This window comes from Lolium rigidum, chromosome 1, assembly GCF_022539505.1.
Source record: "Lolium rigidum isolate FL_2022 chromosome 1, APGP_CSIRO_Lrig_0.1, whole genome shotgun sequence".
NCBI classification, from domain to species: Eukaryota; Viridiplantae; Streptophyta; class Magnoliopsida; order Poales; family Poaceae; genus Lolium; species Lolium rigidum.
The window spans coordinates 329,499,771-329,515,972 of NC_061508.1; positions in this window are offsets into that span (position 1 = coordinate 329,499,771).

Consider the following 16,202-nt stretch of genomic DNA (forward strand, 5'->3'; position numbering starts at 1 on the left):
TGTCCAAAACTGAAACTTCCACCATGAATCATGGCTTTAGTTAGCGGCCCAATGTTCTTCTCTCACAATATGCATGCTCAAACCATTCAACTCAGTGTAGATCGCCCTTACTTCCGACAAGACGAACATGCATAGCAACTCACATGAAATTCAACAACGAGTTGATGGCGTTCCCCAGTAAACATGGTTATCGCACAACAAGCAACTTAATAAGAGATAAAGTGCATAATTACATATTCAATACCACAATAGTTTTTAAGCTATTTGTCCCATGAGCTATATATTGCAAAGGTGAATGATGGAATTTTAAAGGTAGCACTCAAGCAATTTACTTTGGAATGGCGGAAAATACCATGTAGTATAGGTAGGTATGGTGGACACAAGTGGCATAGTGGTTGGCTCAAGTATTTTGGATGCATGAGAAGTATTCCCTCTCGATACAAGGTTTAGGCTAGCAAGGCTTATTAGAAACAAACACAAGGATGAACCGGTGCAGCAAAACTCACATAAAAGACATATTGAAAACATTATAAGACTCTACACCGTCTTCCTTGTTGTTCAAACTCAATACTAGAAATTATCTAGACCTTAGAGAAACCAAATATGCAAACCAAATTTTAGCATGCTCTATGTATTTCTTCATTAATGGGTGCAAAGCATATGATGCAAGAGCTTAAACATGAGCACAACAATTGCCAAGTATCACATTACCCAAGACATTTATAGCAATTACTACATGTATCATTTTCCAATTCCAACCATATAACAATTTAACGAAGGAGAAACTTCGCCATGAATACTATGAGTAGAAACCAAGGACATACTTGTCCATATGCTACAGCGGAGCGTGTATCTCTCCCATAAAGTGAATGCTAGGATCCATTTTATTCAAACAAAACAAAAAACAAAAACAAACCGACGCTCCAAGAAAAAGCACATAAGATGTGGCCGAATAAAAATATAGTTTCGGGGGAGGAACCCGATAATGTTGTCGATGAAGAAGGGGATGCCTTGGGCATCCCCAAGCTTAGACGCTTGAGTCTTCTTGATATATGCAGGGGTGAACCACCGGGTGCATCCCCAAGCTTAGAGCTTTCACTCTCCTTAATCATGTTGCATCATACTCCTCTCTTGATCCTTGAAAACTTCCTCCACACCAAACTCGAAACAACTCATTAGAGGGTTAGTGCACAATATAAATTGACATATTCAGAGGTGACACAATCATTCTTAACACTTCTGGACATTGCATAATGCTACTGGACATTAGTGGATCAAAGAAATTCATCCAACATAGCGAAAGAGGCAATGCGAAATAAAAGGCAGAATCTGTCAAAACAGAACAGTTCGTATTGACGAATTTTAAAATGGCACCAGACTTGCTCAAATGAAAATTCTCAAATTGAATGAAAGTTGCGTACATATCTGAGGATCATGCACGTAAATTGGCATAATTTTCTGAGCTACCTACAGGGAGGTGGACCCAGATTCGTGACAGCAAAGAAATCTGGAACTGCGCAGTAATCCAAATCTAGTACTTACTTTTCTATCAACGGCTTAACTTGGCACAACAAAACACAAAACTAAGATAAGGAGAGGTTGCTACAGTAGTAAACAACTTCCAAGACACAAAATAAAAACAAAGTACTGTAGGTAAAAACATGGGTTGTCTCCCATAAGCGCTTTTCTTTAACGCCTTTCAGCTAGGCGCGGAAAGTGTGTATCAAGTAACATCGAGAGATGAAGCATCAACATCATAATTTGTTCTAATAATAGAATCATAAGGTACCTTTATTCTCTTTCTAGGGAAGTGTTCCATACCTTTCTTGAGAGGAAATTGATATTTTATATTACCTTCCCTCATATCAATAATAGCACCAACAGTTCGAAGAAAAGGTCTTCCCAATATAATGGGACAAGATGCATTGCATTCAATATCCAAGACAACAAAATCAACGGGAACAAGATTATTGTTAACTGTAATGCGAACATTATCAACTTTACCCAAAGGTTTCTTTGTAGAATGATCAGCAAGATTAACATCCAAATAACAATTTTTCAGCGGTGGCAAGTCAAGCATATTATAAATTTTCTTAGGCATAACAGAAATACTTGCACCAAGATCACATAAAGCATTACAATCAAAATCTTTAACCTTTATCTTAATGATGGGCTCCCAACCATCCTCTAGCTTTTTAGGAATAGAGGCTTCGCGCTCTAGTTTCTCTTCTCTAGCTTTTATGAGAGCATTTGTAATATGATGCGTGAAAGCCAAATTTATAGCACTAGCATTAGGACTTTTAGCAAGTTTTTGCAAGAACTTTATAACTTCAGAGATGTGGCAATCATCAAAATTCAAACCATTATAATCTAAAGCAATGGGATCATCATCCCCAAGGTTGGAAAAAATTTCAGCAGCTTTATCACGGGTAGTTTCAAGCAGTTTTAGCAGTTTCAGCGGTTTTTGCGCTTTGCATTAGAAGTGGAAACATTGCTAACACCAATTCTTTTATTAGTATGAGTAGGAGGTGCAGCAACATGTGTAGCATTAGCATTACTAGTGGTGGTAATAGTCCAAACTTTAGCTATATTCTTCTCTTTAGCTAGTTTTTCATTTTCTTCTCTATCCCACCTAGCACGCAGTTCAGCCATTAATCTTATATTCTCGTTAATTCTAACTTGGATGGCATTTGCTGTAGTAGTAATCTTATTATCAATGTCATTATTAGGCATAACTTTCAATTTTAAAAGATCGACATCAGAGGCAAGTCTATCAACTCTAGAAGCAAGAATATCAATTTTATTAAGCTTTTCCTCAACAGATTTGTTAAAAGCAGTTTGTGTACTAATAAATTCTTTAAGCATAGCTTCAAGACCAGGGGGTACACTCCTATTATTGCTGTAAGAATTCCCATAAGAATTACCATAACCATTACCATTAGCAGAAGGATATGGCCTATAGTTATTACTAGAATTGTTCCGATAAGCATTGTTGTTGAAATTATTATTTTTAATGAAGTTTACATCAACATGTTCTTCTTGGGCAACCAATGAAGCTAAAGGAACATTATTTGGATCAACATTAGATCTACCATTCACAAGCATAGACATAATCACATCAATTTTATCACTCAAGGAAGAGGTTTCTTCGACAGAATTTACCTTCTTACCTTGTGGAGCTCTTTCCGTGTGCCATTCAGAGTAATTTATCATCATATCATCAAGAAGCTTTGTAGCCGCCCCCAATGTGATGGATATAAAGGTACCTCCAGCAGCTGAATCCAATAAATTCCGCGAAGAAAAATTTAGTCCTGCATAGAAGGTTTGGATGATCATCCAAGTAGTCAGTCCATGGGTTGGGCAATTCTTTACCAAAGATTTCATTCTCTCCCATGCTTGAGCAACATGTTCATTATCTAATTGCTTAAAATTCATTATGCTACTTCTCAAAGATATAATTTTAGCGGGAGGATAATATCTACCAATAAAAGCATCCTTGCATTTAGTCCATGAATCAATACTATTCTTAGGCAAAGATAGCAACCAATCTTTAGCTCTTCCTCTTAATGAGAAAGGAAACAATTTCAATTTAATAATATCACCATCTACATCCTTGTACTTTTGCATTTCACATAGTTCAACAAAATTATTAAGATGGGCAGCAGCATCATCAGAACTAATACCAGAAAATTGATCTCTCATGACAAGATTTAGTAAAGCAGGTTTAATTTCAAAGAATTCCGCTGTAGTAGCAGGTGGAGCAATAGGTGTGCATAGGAAATCATTATTATTTGTGGTTGTGAAGTCACACAACTTAGTGTTTTCAGGAGTATTCATTTTAGCAGTAGTAAATAAAACAAACTAGATAAAGTAAATGCAAGTAACTAATTTTTTTGTGTTTTTAATATGGAGAGCAAGACAAGATAGTAAATAAAGTAAAACTAGCAACTAATTTTTTTGTGTTTTGTTTAAGTGCAGCAAACAAAGTAGTAAATAAAATAAAGCAAGACAAAAACAAAGTAAAGAGATTGAGAAGTGGAGACTCCCCTTGCAGCGTGTCTTGATCTCCCCGGCAACGGCGCCAGAAAAAGTGCTTGATGCGCGTAGATGTACACGTCCGTTGGGAACCCCAAGAGGAAGGTATGATGCGCACAGCAGCAAGTTTTCCCTCAGAAAGAAATCAAGGTTTATCGAACCAGGAGGAGCCAAGAAGCACGTTGAAGGTTGATGGCGGCGGGATGTAGTGCGGCGCAACACCGGAGATTCCGGCGCCAACGTGGAACCTGCACAACACAACCAAAGTACTTTGCCCCAACGAAACAGTGAGGTTGTCAATCTCACCGGCTTGCTGTAACAAAGGATTAACCGTATTGTGTGGAAGATGATTGTTTGCAAGAAAACGAGTAAAACAAGTATTGCGAGTAGATTGTATTTCGAGTATAAAAGAATGGACTGGGGTCCACGAGTTCACTAGAGGTGTCTCTCCCATAAGATAAAAGCATGTTGGGTGAACAAATTACGGTCGGGCAATTGACAAATAGAGAGGGCACCGCAATGCACATACATGGCATGATAAATATAGTGAGATTTAATTGGGCATTACGACAAAGTACATAGACCGCCATCCAACTGCATCTATGCCTAAAAAGTCCACCTTCGAGGTTATCATCCGAACCCCTCCGGTATTAAGTTGCAAAGCAACGGACAATTGCATTAAGTATGGTGCGTAATGTAATCAATAACTACATCCTTAGACATAGAATCAATGTTTTATCCCTAGTGGCAACAAGACAACACAACCTTAGAACTTTCCGTCACTCGTCCCGGGTATCAATGTAGGCATGAACCCACTATCGAGCATAAATACTCCCTCTTGGAGTTAAGAGTAAAAACTTGGCCAGAGCCTCTACTAATAACGGAGAGCATGCAAGATCATAAACAACACATAAGTAATAACTTGATAATAACCATAACATAGTATTCTCTATCCATCGGATCCCGACAAACACAACATATAGCATTACAGATAGATGATCTTGATCATGTTAGGCAGCTCACAAGATCCAACAATGAAGCACATAAGGAGAAGACAACCATCTAGCTACTGCTATGGACCCATAGTCCAGGGGTGAACTACTCACTCATCACTCCGGAGGCGACCATGGCGGTGTAGAGTCCTCCGGGAGATGAATCCCCTCTCCGGCAGGGTGCCGGAGGCGATCTCCTGGATCCCCCGAGATGGGATCGGCGTTGGCGGCGTCTCTGGAAGGTTTTCCGTATCGTGGTTCTCCGTACTGGGGGTTTCGTCACGGAGGCTTTAAGTAGGCGAAGGGGTAGGTCAAGAGGCGGCGCGAGGTGCCCAGACCATAGGGCCGCGCGGCCAGGGCAGGGGCCGCGCCGCCCTATGCTCTGGCTGCCTCGTGGCCCCTCTTCGTTTCGTCTTCGGACTTCCGGAAGCTTCGTGGAAAAATAGGCCCTCGGGCTTTGATTTCGTCCAATTCCGAGAATATTTCCTTACTAGGATTTCTGAAACCAAAAACAGCAGAAAACAGCAATCGGCACTTCGGCATCTTGTTAATAGGTTAGTTCCAGAAAATGCACGAATATGACATAAAGTGTGCATAAAACATGTAGATAACATCAATAATGTGGCATGGAACATAAGAAATTATCGATACGTCGGAGACGTATCAGTGCCTAGATATATTATGACAGATGGAGGTTCTCATTTTATTCATGGTGGTTTTAGAAAAACTCTTGCTAAATATGGTATTAATCATAGAATTGCTTCCGCTTATCATCCTCAAACTAGTGGGCAAGTAGAAATATCAAATAGAGAAATTAAATCTATCTTGCAAAAGACTGTTAATAAAACTAGAAAGAATTGGGCTAGTAAATTGAAGGAAGCACTATGGGCTTATAGAACTCGCTTATAAAAACCCCATGGGAATGTCACCTTATAAAATGGTTTATGGAAAAGCTTGTCATTTACCTTTAGAACTAGAGCACAAAGCTTATTGGGCTGTTAGAGAACTAAACAAAGATCCTAAACTAGCCGGTGATAAGAGGTTGTTGCAATTAAGTTCTCTAGATGAATGGAGAAGTGAAGCTTATGAAAATGCTAAACTCTTTAAAGAGAAAGTTAAGAAATGGCATGATAGAAGGATTATCAAAAGAGAGTTTAATATTGGGGATAAAGTCCTATTGTATCGGTCTTGTCTCAGATTCTTTGCAGGGAAATTACTCTCAAAATGGGAAGGACCATATATTGTTGAGGAGGTGTATCATTCAGGAGCAATTAAAATTAGTTCTCTCCAAGGCAATGCCACGCAAGTGGTGAATGGACAAAGGCTCAAGCATTATATCTCAGGTGATTCTTATAATGTAGATGTTGATGTTATTCGAGTGGAAACACCGGAGGCTTTTATCAAAGGTCAAATTGACAGTCCGCCAGAACCCGACTTTGAATAGGTAACATCACAGGTAATAAAAAGTTCGCAATTTACTTTCCGAACAATGTTTTTGCTGTTTTTGGAAAATATGAAAAATTACGAGATCGAAACGGAGTGGAGGAGACGCACGAGGGCGTGCCCCCATAGGCCGGCGCGGGCCCCAGCCTGGCCGCGCCGCCCTGTGAGCTGGCCCCCTCGTCGCCTCTTTCCGACTCTGGTTCGACCTGGTACTTTCCGATTGTTGTGAAAATTTTTGCTATATAATCGCCCGGACCCCTGGAGGTCCGTATATCGTTTTCTCGACGTGTTATATTTCGAGCTGTTTCTGCCAGGATCTATTTTCAATCTAGGAGCACCATGGTCTCCAACAACAAGGATAAGGAGCCTTCGGAGGAAGGTATCCAAGACCCCGAGTTGAAGGAAGAAGTCAAGGAGGATGATGAGGAAGTCGAAGAAGTTCCGCGAGTACGCCCGCGCACCACCATTGCAAGCATCGGAGTGGTGTCAAACCCGTTCAACGCCAAGAAGAGTGCACGGATTAGCACCGGAGGAGGAGTTCCACGTCATTACCTAGCTCCAAAGACATCTTCTTCATGCACTTACCATCCCTTCCGCAATCTAATCTACAATAATCAAATTGAAAGGACTCCCAAGGCAGCATTGCCTAGCAATTGGGATATAGATCGTTCTAACACCGCAGGAAGGACGAAGCCCGAAGTCGAAGGGTGGGGAAATAACTCCAAGAATTGGGACTCGCCGTCGGACATACTTCTTAGTCGCGTCGAGCACAATTCGGAGATGATCCGCAACCTCATGTACAAGATTGATGAGCTTCAGGAGCTTGTGGAGAAGCTTGTTGGGAATTCATCACCGCCACCGCCAAAGGAGTAATTCATCATCGGTATTGGCATCCCCTTGGTTTGTTCCAAGCTCTGGGGAGTGCCGCGGTATCACATCATCACTACCTTTTACTTTTTACTATCAAGTAGTGTCATATCATGAGTAGGGAAGTTATCATATAAGATGGGTTGCAGTGTGGAAGTATCTCTCCTTTAGTTTGTCTATGTATCCCTTGGTGTGAGTTATCGTTATGAAATATTAATGAGAAGTCTTATCATTTACATCTTGCACACCTTATTTTAGTTTGCAATTTCTATTATATGATTGATCTTGATTTTAGTATTGGTACCACTTTGGGAGCATTGAGTAAATCTATTTGGTTTTGGCAAACTTAGCATTGGTCAATAGCAACAACACCTTGAGGTTTAAGTAGAAAAGAGAAATATACATATAGTTGTTTCATTGTCTTCCTTTCTTGTTAGCTCATAGCTTATTATTCTGAAATTAAAATTGTTTGTGCTGGCAAGAAAGATGCATGATTATGTCTATCACATGTATATTTGTTTGTTTCCCTCAAACTCTTATGCTTGCTAATTAACCTTGCTAGCCAAAGACCTGTACTGAGAGGGAATGCTTCTCGTGCATCCAAACCTGAACCCAAACCTATGCCCTTTGTGTCCACCATATCTACCTACTGCATGGTATTTTCTGCCATTCCAAGTAAATACTTCATGTGCTACCTTTAAACAATTCAAAATTTATTACTTCTTATTTGTGTCAATGTTTTATAGCTCATGAGGAAGTATGTGGTGTTTTATCTTTCGGTCTTGTTAGGCAGCTTCCACTAATGGACTAGTGGCTTCATCCACTTATCCTATAATTTTGCGAAAAGAGCTGGCAAAGGGGTTCCCAGCCCCAATTAATCAACTCTCATTAATAATTCTCTTCACATGTTTTGCCCTGATTCATCAGTAAGCAACTTAATTTTGCAATAGACACTCCTCCATGGTATGAGATTGTTGGAAGGCACCCGAGGATTCGGTTAGCCATGGCTTGTGTAAGCAAAGGTTGGGGGAGTGTCATCCTTAAATAAACTAAAGTACATGTGTAAACAAAAGAGAAGAGGGATGATCTACCTTGCCGGTAGAGATGACGTCCTTCATGGGAGCCGCTCTTTGGAGGTCTGTTTGGCAAGGGGGTTAGAGTACCCGCTACCAGTCGTTGACAACAACAAACACCTCTCAAAACTTTACTTTTATTCTCTTTATATGATTTCAAAACTAAAAAAAGCTCTAGCACATGATTTAATCCCTGCTTCCCTCTGCGAAGGGCCTGTCTTTTACTTTATGTTGAGTCAGTAAACCTATTTCCATCCATCTCAAGCAAGCATTTGAGTTGTTGTGATCAAACCATTATATTGTGATTTACTTCATCATGTCTTTACTCTTCCTTGTTCAGTACAAGTTTTATCTGAATGAATATAGCTTTGCAAGTTGTCAATGATCATTATGATTGAGTATGCAAGTTTACCATAAGCTTTAATATGAAAGCGCTGCTCAATAGATAAGTATAATTTGTTAATTGTTCTCTGACCAAGAACGAAGTTTGCCATCACCAACTATGATTTCTTATGCACCTTTATTTGTGATTACCTTATACTTGTTTCAAGTTGAATTATATGAGGAAGTGGTTTACTAGAATGTCTTGTGTGAATGAATGTAATATCCCAGGTTTAGAGGCTACAAAATGAGAGAACACCAAAGTGTGCATTGCATTCATGCATAGAAAATCCGGGGAATTTTCGCGCTTCAAATAAAACTTACCACAGTAACTGAAGTTTCACTTGACTTGCTGGAATTGAAGTAGATCATCAAGTCAAGCACTATAAACTTCACTGTGATCTTTGTTAAAACCTTGTTTTGGGTAGAGATGATTTGATCTATGGGCTAGATCAAATAGAATTAGTTTAATAACAAAAAACACCTTAAGTAAGGATCAACTACAAGATCTTATAAAGGATCTCAACATGACATTCCTTACAACAACACATGAATAATTATTCAACCATAAACCATAGAACACAATTAATTAAGAAACTATTCTTTACTTATCTTATCCATGTATTCTATTAAAGAAATGTTCTTACCATGAGTCACATGGTATATCTTTTCAACTACAATACTTGAACCAAGTCAAGAACACTCATATTCATTCTTCATTAACCCTTGACCATTCCAACCTTGTTTCCTAACTCATACCATTAAACCTACGAAAAGAGAGAATCATTCATATGCTTATATTATGCATTCAATAGAACCTAGATCACTATTTAAACCTTATCCAATTGAGGTACTTGTTGATATTAACCAATGATACAAGAAATATAAGTCAAGTATCAAACCCTACTTGACCTAGCTCATACTTGATGGTAAGTAAGAACCTATTCTTCTAGCATATATAGAGAGGCAATTGTTGTGATCATTACAACTTGGTAATGATCCTAACCCTAGAGGAAACCCTACCTATCTCAGAGAGCTTAAGCTACATATGTATACTCAAGTATATGGACCAATACTTGATCTTGGAGAGAGAACCATAATTAACTAATGAATTGTTATGAGGACAATACTTTGATCATGACAAATTGGGTGATGATCATAAACCTTAAGAATCTAAGTGAGTGTGTTGAGAGAAGTATTAAAGAAGAGAGATTAGTGAGGAATAAGTGATTCATGTATGATGCATGATCTTGCTTGATAAATATAGATGATAAGTTAAACCTATATATGTGATCCATAGATCTCATTCTTCTCATGAAATAATAAGTAACTCATTAGTAATTAACCAAACCAATACTCATGCCTTGTATAGTATAGTATTGATATGGTATTTAAACCCTGCCTATCCAAACACTTGAGACAAACCTAGCATTGCATTGATACATGAATCTTAGCCAAGTGAGGAGGTATAACCCTAGCCAATTAAATATACCTAGCTTATGATCATAGTTCAAACCTAGTTGTGTATCACTTGGGTGATCACTACTAAAACCCTAGACCATCTTTGCATTTAATCCAAGTATCATTTTGGATTATAAATATAACCCTGCCATACCTCATGCCTATTCAATACTTCAATTAGTGAAGTATTCCTAAAACTCTAACCCTTTCATATAGGATCCACCCCACATAAAATATTGTTTCCTAACTTGTGTAGCATGGATCACAAGTATAAACCAAGCCATATATACTTAAAGACTAATGCCATTTGGTGAGTAGAATGAAATCAATATCCCATTCTACTTTGTTATCCAGATACTTTGTTTAGTGAACCAAATAAGATAATATTCACATAAGTAGTTGAATTAACCATGATGAGCATAGGATCTATCTCAAATAATTTAAGCTAGAAGTTGCTAAGAAAGATTATTAAATATAGAGTGAATCTAACCATCTTCTTAAACCCTAAGAAATAATCCTTCCCATAAAATGATGAATTCATCTCATTCTCATTACCATTTAACTTAAACCCTAGCCATAATTATAAATATGGGAACACAGCATATTGTTAAGTACTAGCTCAACCTAATCATATGTTCATTATGCACAAGTTATAAGTCTTCAAACCACTTAAATAGATTTTGTTCTCAAATGAAAAAGGAGATTGAGATAAAAATCTAAAACTTATTTCTATGTAATTACACCTCACAACATATCAATCTAATTAAAAAATTCAATGTTTATTTAAACAACAAAATGATACAGTAAGCATCATTATCGGATTATATTAAGGTTCAAATATTTTAGAACCTGTAAAACAAAACATAATTCAATTTGAATTAAAATCATAAAATAGAAACCAGGAAATAAAAACAGAAATTTGAATAAAGAGAATGGAGGGAAAACCTTACCTTGCCAGCACCGTAGCAGGCCGTCGCAGCCCAGAACCAGCCCAGCCCGCGAACGAAGTCAGCCCACACCACTTACCGTTTCGCTTGCTTTAGAAATCGTGCGAAGAGAGACGTCCCTCTCGTCTTCTTCCTCAACGACGACAGCGCGCGTCGGAGCCGATAGGGCCACGACCTCGGCGGCTATAAGGATGGCCCTGGACGTCTCAGACCAGCTCAGAGCCACGTCCAACTCTTCTCGCGTCCGAGTCTATCCGTTCGCGTCAAGATTCACGCCCACACTCAGTACACCGTCGCCGTTGCATCTCCACCTCTGTCGCCGGCGAGCCGACGAACCAGACCACCTCGAGAGCTATAAAACCACCAGGAGCTCCGCGTTGAAACCCTAATCCTTTGCCGCTCATCCATTTCTCCTCGGAACCATTCTAGCTTCCGATTTCTTCCTCTACTGGTCGCCGGTGACCATCATGGCGCCGTCGACTGGAACCACCCCGGAGTCCACCGTTAGGCCGAGGAGGTGCGCCTCGGTGCGTAGAGCATCTGGGAGCAATCAGGCATCGAGGGGAGCTCGGAGCCAGGCGGATTTCACCGTTCCCTTTCACACGGGTTCGCCGGAAAAATGATCAATCGCCGTCGTCTCCGGCGATCATCGACGCCATCGACCACACCAGCATGTTCAGGGTGAGTCTGCGCGTCTGTTGGACCAACTCTCGCTTCCTAGCTCGCATCCTAGCTTCGTTTCGAGGTTTGGCCGGAGTGCGCCGCCGCAGCACATGGTTGCCGGCGATGCTCCGGCGAGTTTCTCGGCAAACCACCGCTACCATCGTGTTCAGTAGGTCGTGGGGATCCAGAAAAGTATACTCGCGCATCCCGGGAGGCCAGAAACCGGTGTCGCCGTCGCGTTCTGACCCGCCGGCGTCAAGCCGCCGGTGGTGTCGACGTGGAGGTGGCCCCTTCTGGTCATGTTGACTTGGTCAGCTGCCAACGAGGCAGGAGACTAGTCAAAGGACCCCACCAGTCAGTGTCTCAGACTAGAAACGAACCGGTACGTTTAGTATTTTTGTTTTATTTCAAATTCCAGAATAATACTGAAACTTTGCAAAATTCTAGAAAATTCATTTCAACTCAGAAAAATGCAAATAATATATAAAAATTCTCACAAAAATAAACTCTACTCAAATAAAATATAAAACAAAAATGTGTGTCAAAATAAAAATTCACTTATTTTTAATCCTATTAATTATGCCATTTCAATTATTTAACATGCAATTTGAATTCAATAATTAATGAAGTTTCAAAATTAAATTTTAACTATTCAGTAACTAAGTAAAATATTAGGATTAATTTTCTTTATCATATTTTCATTAACTTAATTATAAATGGTAATTCATAAACCCTAATTTGCAAATTATCGTTTTCTATTTTCTTTAAATAGTAAGAACTCAAGAAAATATTATAAGCCAATATCATTTTGGTAGCTCAATTATTTACTTAAACATTCTTAAGTTAACAAGTTAAATACTTTAAAACCTAACAATAATTAGGAAACCCCGATTTCTAATTAAACCCTAACTAGTAATTATTTTAATTCTTAAACCATTTAAAATAATTAAATGATAAGGCTATTATTAATTTTGTGCAAAGTACTTAATCACATTAATTCTAGTACCAAGCATTACCTGAAGAATTGGATCATAATTTAGAAACCCTAGTTTTATTATAAGTTAGAATCTAGATCCCATTATTTTATGTGATCATTTGAAAATACTTTAACCCTAAAACCCTAGTTATATGTCACATGTGATCATGTGAGATTCATCTATACCTATAGAACCTTAATAAGAAACCAATGAATGCCTACTTATGATCTACTAGCATAAACCAAGTCACATGAGATTATCATTTCATGTTCCTATTCTTAATTAAAACCTATATGATCCACTAATGTCACCTAGGTATAAACCCTAGCTTGTTACCACATGTTAGCACCATTGATCATCAATCCTATATACCACACCATTAGGATCAACCTCAACCATCAAACCCTAGTAGAACTATAATGATGAACCTTAATACCAACCTTGTGTAGAAAATTACATAACATGCTCCTATCCAACTAAACCCTACTTAGGAAATGATAAGTCACTTAGCTTAGAAACTATTAGTGATTGTTTAGTGAAGCAAATGTGAAGCCATAGTAAACCTAATAGCAAACCTATGGAACCATCTTAATAACCATCCTTTGATATGATGTATATGGAACCATGGTAATAACCCTATTAATACTTTCTACATATAAACCATTCTACTTAAAGAACCCAACTAGTTCCTATTAGAGAACTAAATCAATCCAATAGTAAACCCTAGAAAGCCATAGCTCATATGTATAGTAGTTCATATTCTTATTTAACCTGTTCTTCAAAAGTTATTCTTTTGAAGTACAAATGTCAATCAACCCTTAGAAACCCTAATCCTTCTTTGAAATACTTCTTATTTCTTAAACAACATGTTCTTCAAAAGTTATTCTTTTGAAGTAATCATCAACCATGTCCTGTAGAACTAAAAATTGACAACTCGTTCTTCACATATTATTCCACCACTATTCTTTATGTGTATGATTGTTATGATGTCTTATATCATTTGATTATGATGCTAATATAACCAAACCCTAATAAGAACCTTGTTTGAGAACCATTCTAAAAGTGCAACCAACCCTAAAGAAGCTTTACAACTCATCCATTCCAAATCATCGAGGTTAGGTTATGCTCGAGACGATTGCATCTCATACTATGCATTATAGCATCTTTGCCAGTTCTTTAAACATTGTCCTTACCGGACGATGATGGTATTTCAGCATTTGGAGTTATCACGTATCGAAGCTTTTGCCTGCATAATCTTGCAGTCAAGAAAGGCAAGTTCATCGCTTGCTCATGTCATTTGATTATTTTTATCAAACTATATGCAAAGTACTATACTTATCACTCATGCATTGAAAACCAAAGTATTATTTTAAAATTATGAATATGACTATGTGGTGGGCAATGGAACCATGGTATGTGTTGATATGGTGGAGGTTCCATTGCAATGGGTTATATCACCCTAGGATTAATTACCAATGCCGTCCAGTGATTCTAGCGCCGTACAAACCGCGTTGACCATGAGATCTATAATGGCTGCAGGGAAGCCAGCCGTATCTTTTCCCTTCGCACGCCAACGGATTGGTAGAGCCGGCGGGGTGTTGGAGGCACTGCCGTAGGTTGGGATGGCCTTTTAAATCCCCATCCATTAGTGATGATGGCTCTACGATCTATGAAGGATTGTCCAAAGTACACCATGAGTAAAGCCGTATTATCGGGGGAAGTCTACCGGAGGTGTGCGGGTGGACAAAAGGGTGGGTTTGCAGTCGCGGAGAAGGCGGTGTGGGCTTGGATCTTATACCTGACCTCACACCAAAGGAAGTGTGGACAAGCTCATGACTTGGTTGGCAACAAGGTTAAGTTCTCTTATGGGAAAAGTAACGCACCTCTGCAGAGGATACCGAATTGTGATCTGTCACTCCCTGTTCGGGAAGGGAACTGCGAACGCGGCAGGAAAGGAACTCCATGAAGTTCTAGTCAACCTGTGAAGACTGACGGGCATAGTTTTTAGAATAAAATAAACCTTTTGAAGAAATGTTTATGAAAACTTGCATTGGCCTATGACTTTCTGGTCTATGGCTGTAGCTAGTGCATGATACACCTATTTCCTAATATGAACTTGTTGAGTACGCTCGTACTCATCCCACTCTTAAATCCCCTGCTTAGCTATGGAGACACCGAAGGAGAAACTACCGTGGAACTCGAAGACAAAGGAGTCAACTGCAACAAGATGAAGAATCCAGTCAAAGAAGTCAATGGAATCAACTTCTACATCAGCTAGAGTGGAAGCTTAGACTAGTAATAGAAGGGAACATTTCCCTAATCCTAGCACCTAAGTAGCTAGATGTCTATAGCAAGCCAAGTAGCTCTTAAGCTAGAATTAGTAATAAGTTAGACTACGAGTCGTTCTTCTGGAGCTTTATTTGAACTTTTACCTCACTGTAAAGTAGGAGGCTGTGTTGATATTCTGTAAACAACTTGTGTATCCTTCTATAGACATACCTTGGACTCGCATATGTTTCTGTTGTACCACTCTGAGAGATGTAATATGAGTGGAACGGTGTTTCACTTGTGTTATGTCAACGACTTGTGTACTACACCATGCGAGTGGTACGCTGGGTCATCACAGCTGGTATCAGAGCAAATGCTTTGGCCCTAGGATTAAAACCCTTTAAAGGAGACCTATAGGTTTGGTAGTGTCTATAGGAAGTTGTCTTAGCCAAACCAAAAAATTCTTATGACTTGAGATGGGTATTCACTTGAGAATAATCCTGACACACTTGAGTCAATCTTTCTAATCTATATTTCTTAATTGAAGTTAATTAGTTATCTTGCTTCATTCCAAATAATTAGAATACCCTTGAAGCTTAAGATAAAGGGTGGTAGAAGACCACAAGTTGGTATACAACACATGGTAGTCCAAAGAGAGGATACAACCATAAGGAAGATATCCTATTGGAAGAAGTATACCAATGCAAGTTATGGTTAAGTAAGAGTCATTTAAAATGTCAAATGACTGATGTTAAGTAAGGGAGATAGGTAATATAAGGTAGTATATGTCTATGATGAGTCAATCATAGGAGGTAAGGAAGAGTGATAGGAGTTATACAACTCTACTTTTGATGGTAAAGTTGATAATCATATATGATTCACTTGAGAATCATGGTATGATGGAGTAGAACATCATAAGTACGATAACAAAAGGATGATAAGGAGTAGGATTTAGGGAATAGTTCGAAAGCTTAGGCCTTAAAATCCTAATAATCTGTACCAAGTATGTTAGAACCATAGTCCTTAAGTTAAAGAAGGCTTATTTAGAGCATATCACATAGAGAAATCCTAGAGTTATAGGTGGTATATTCTAAA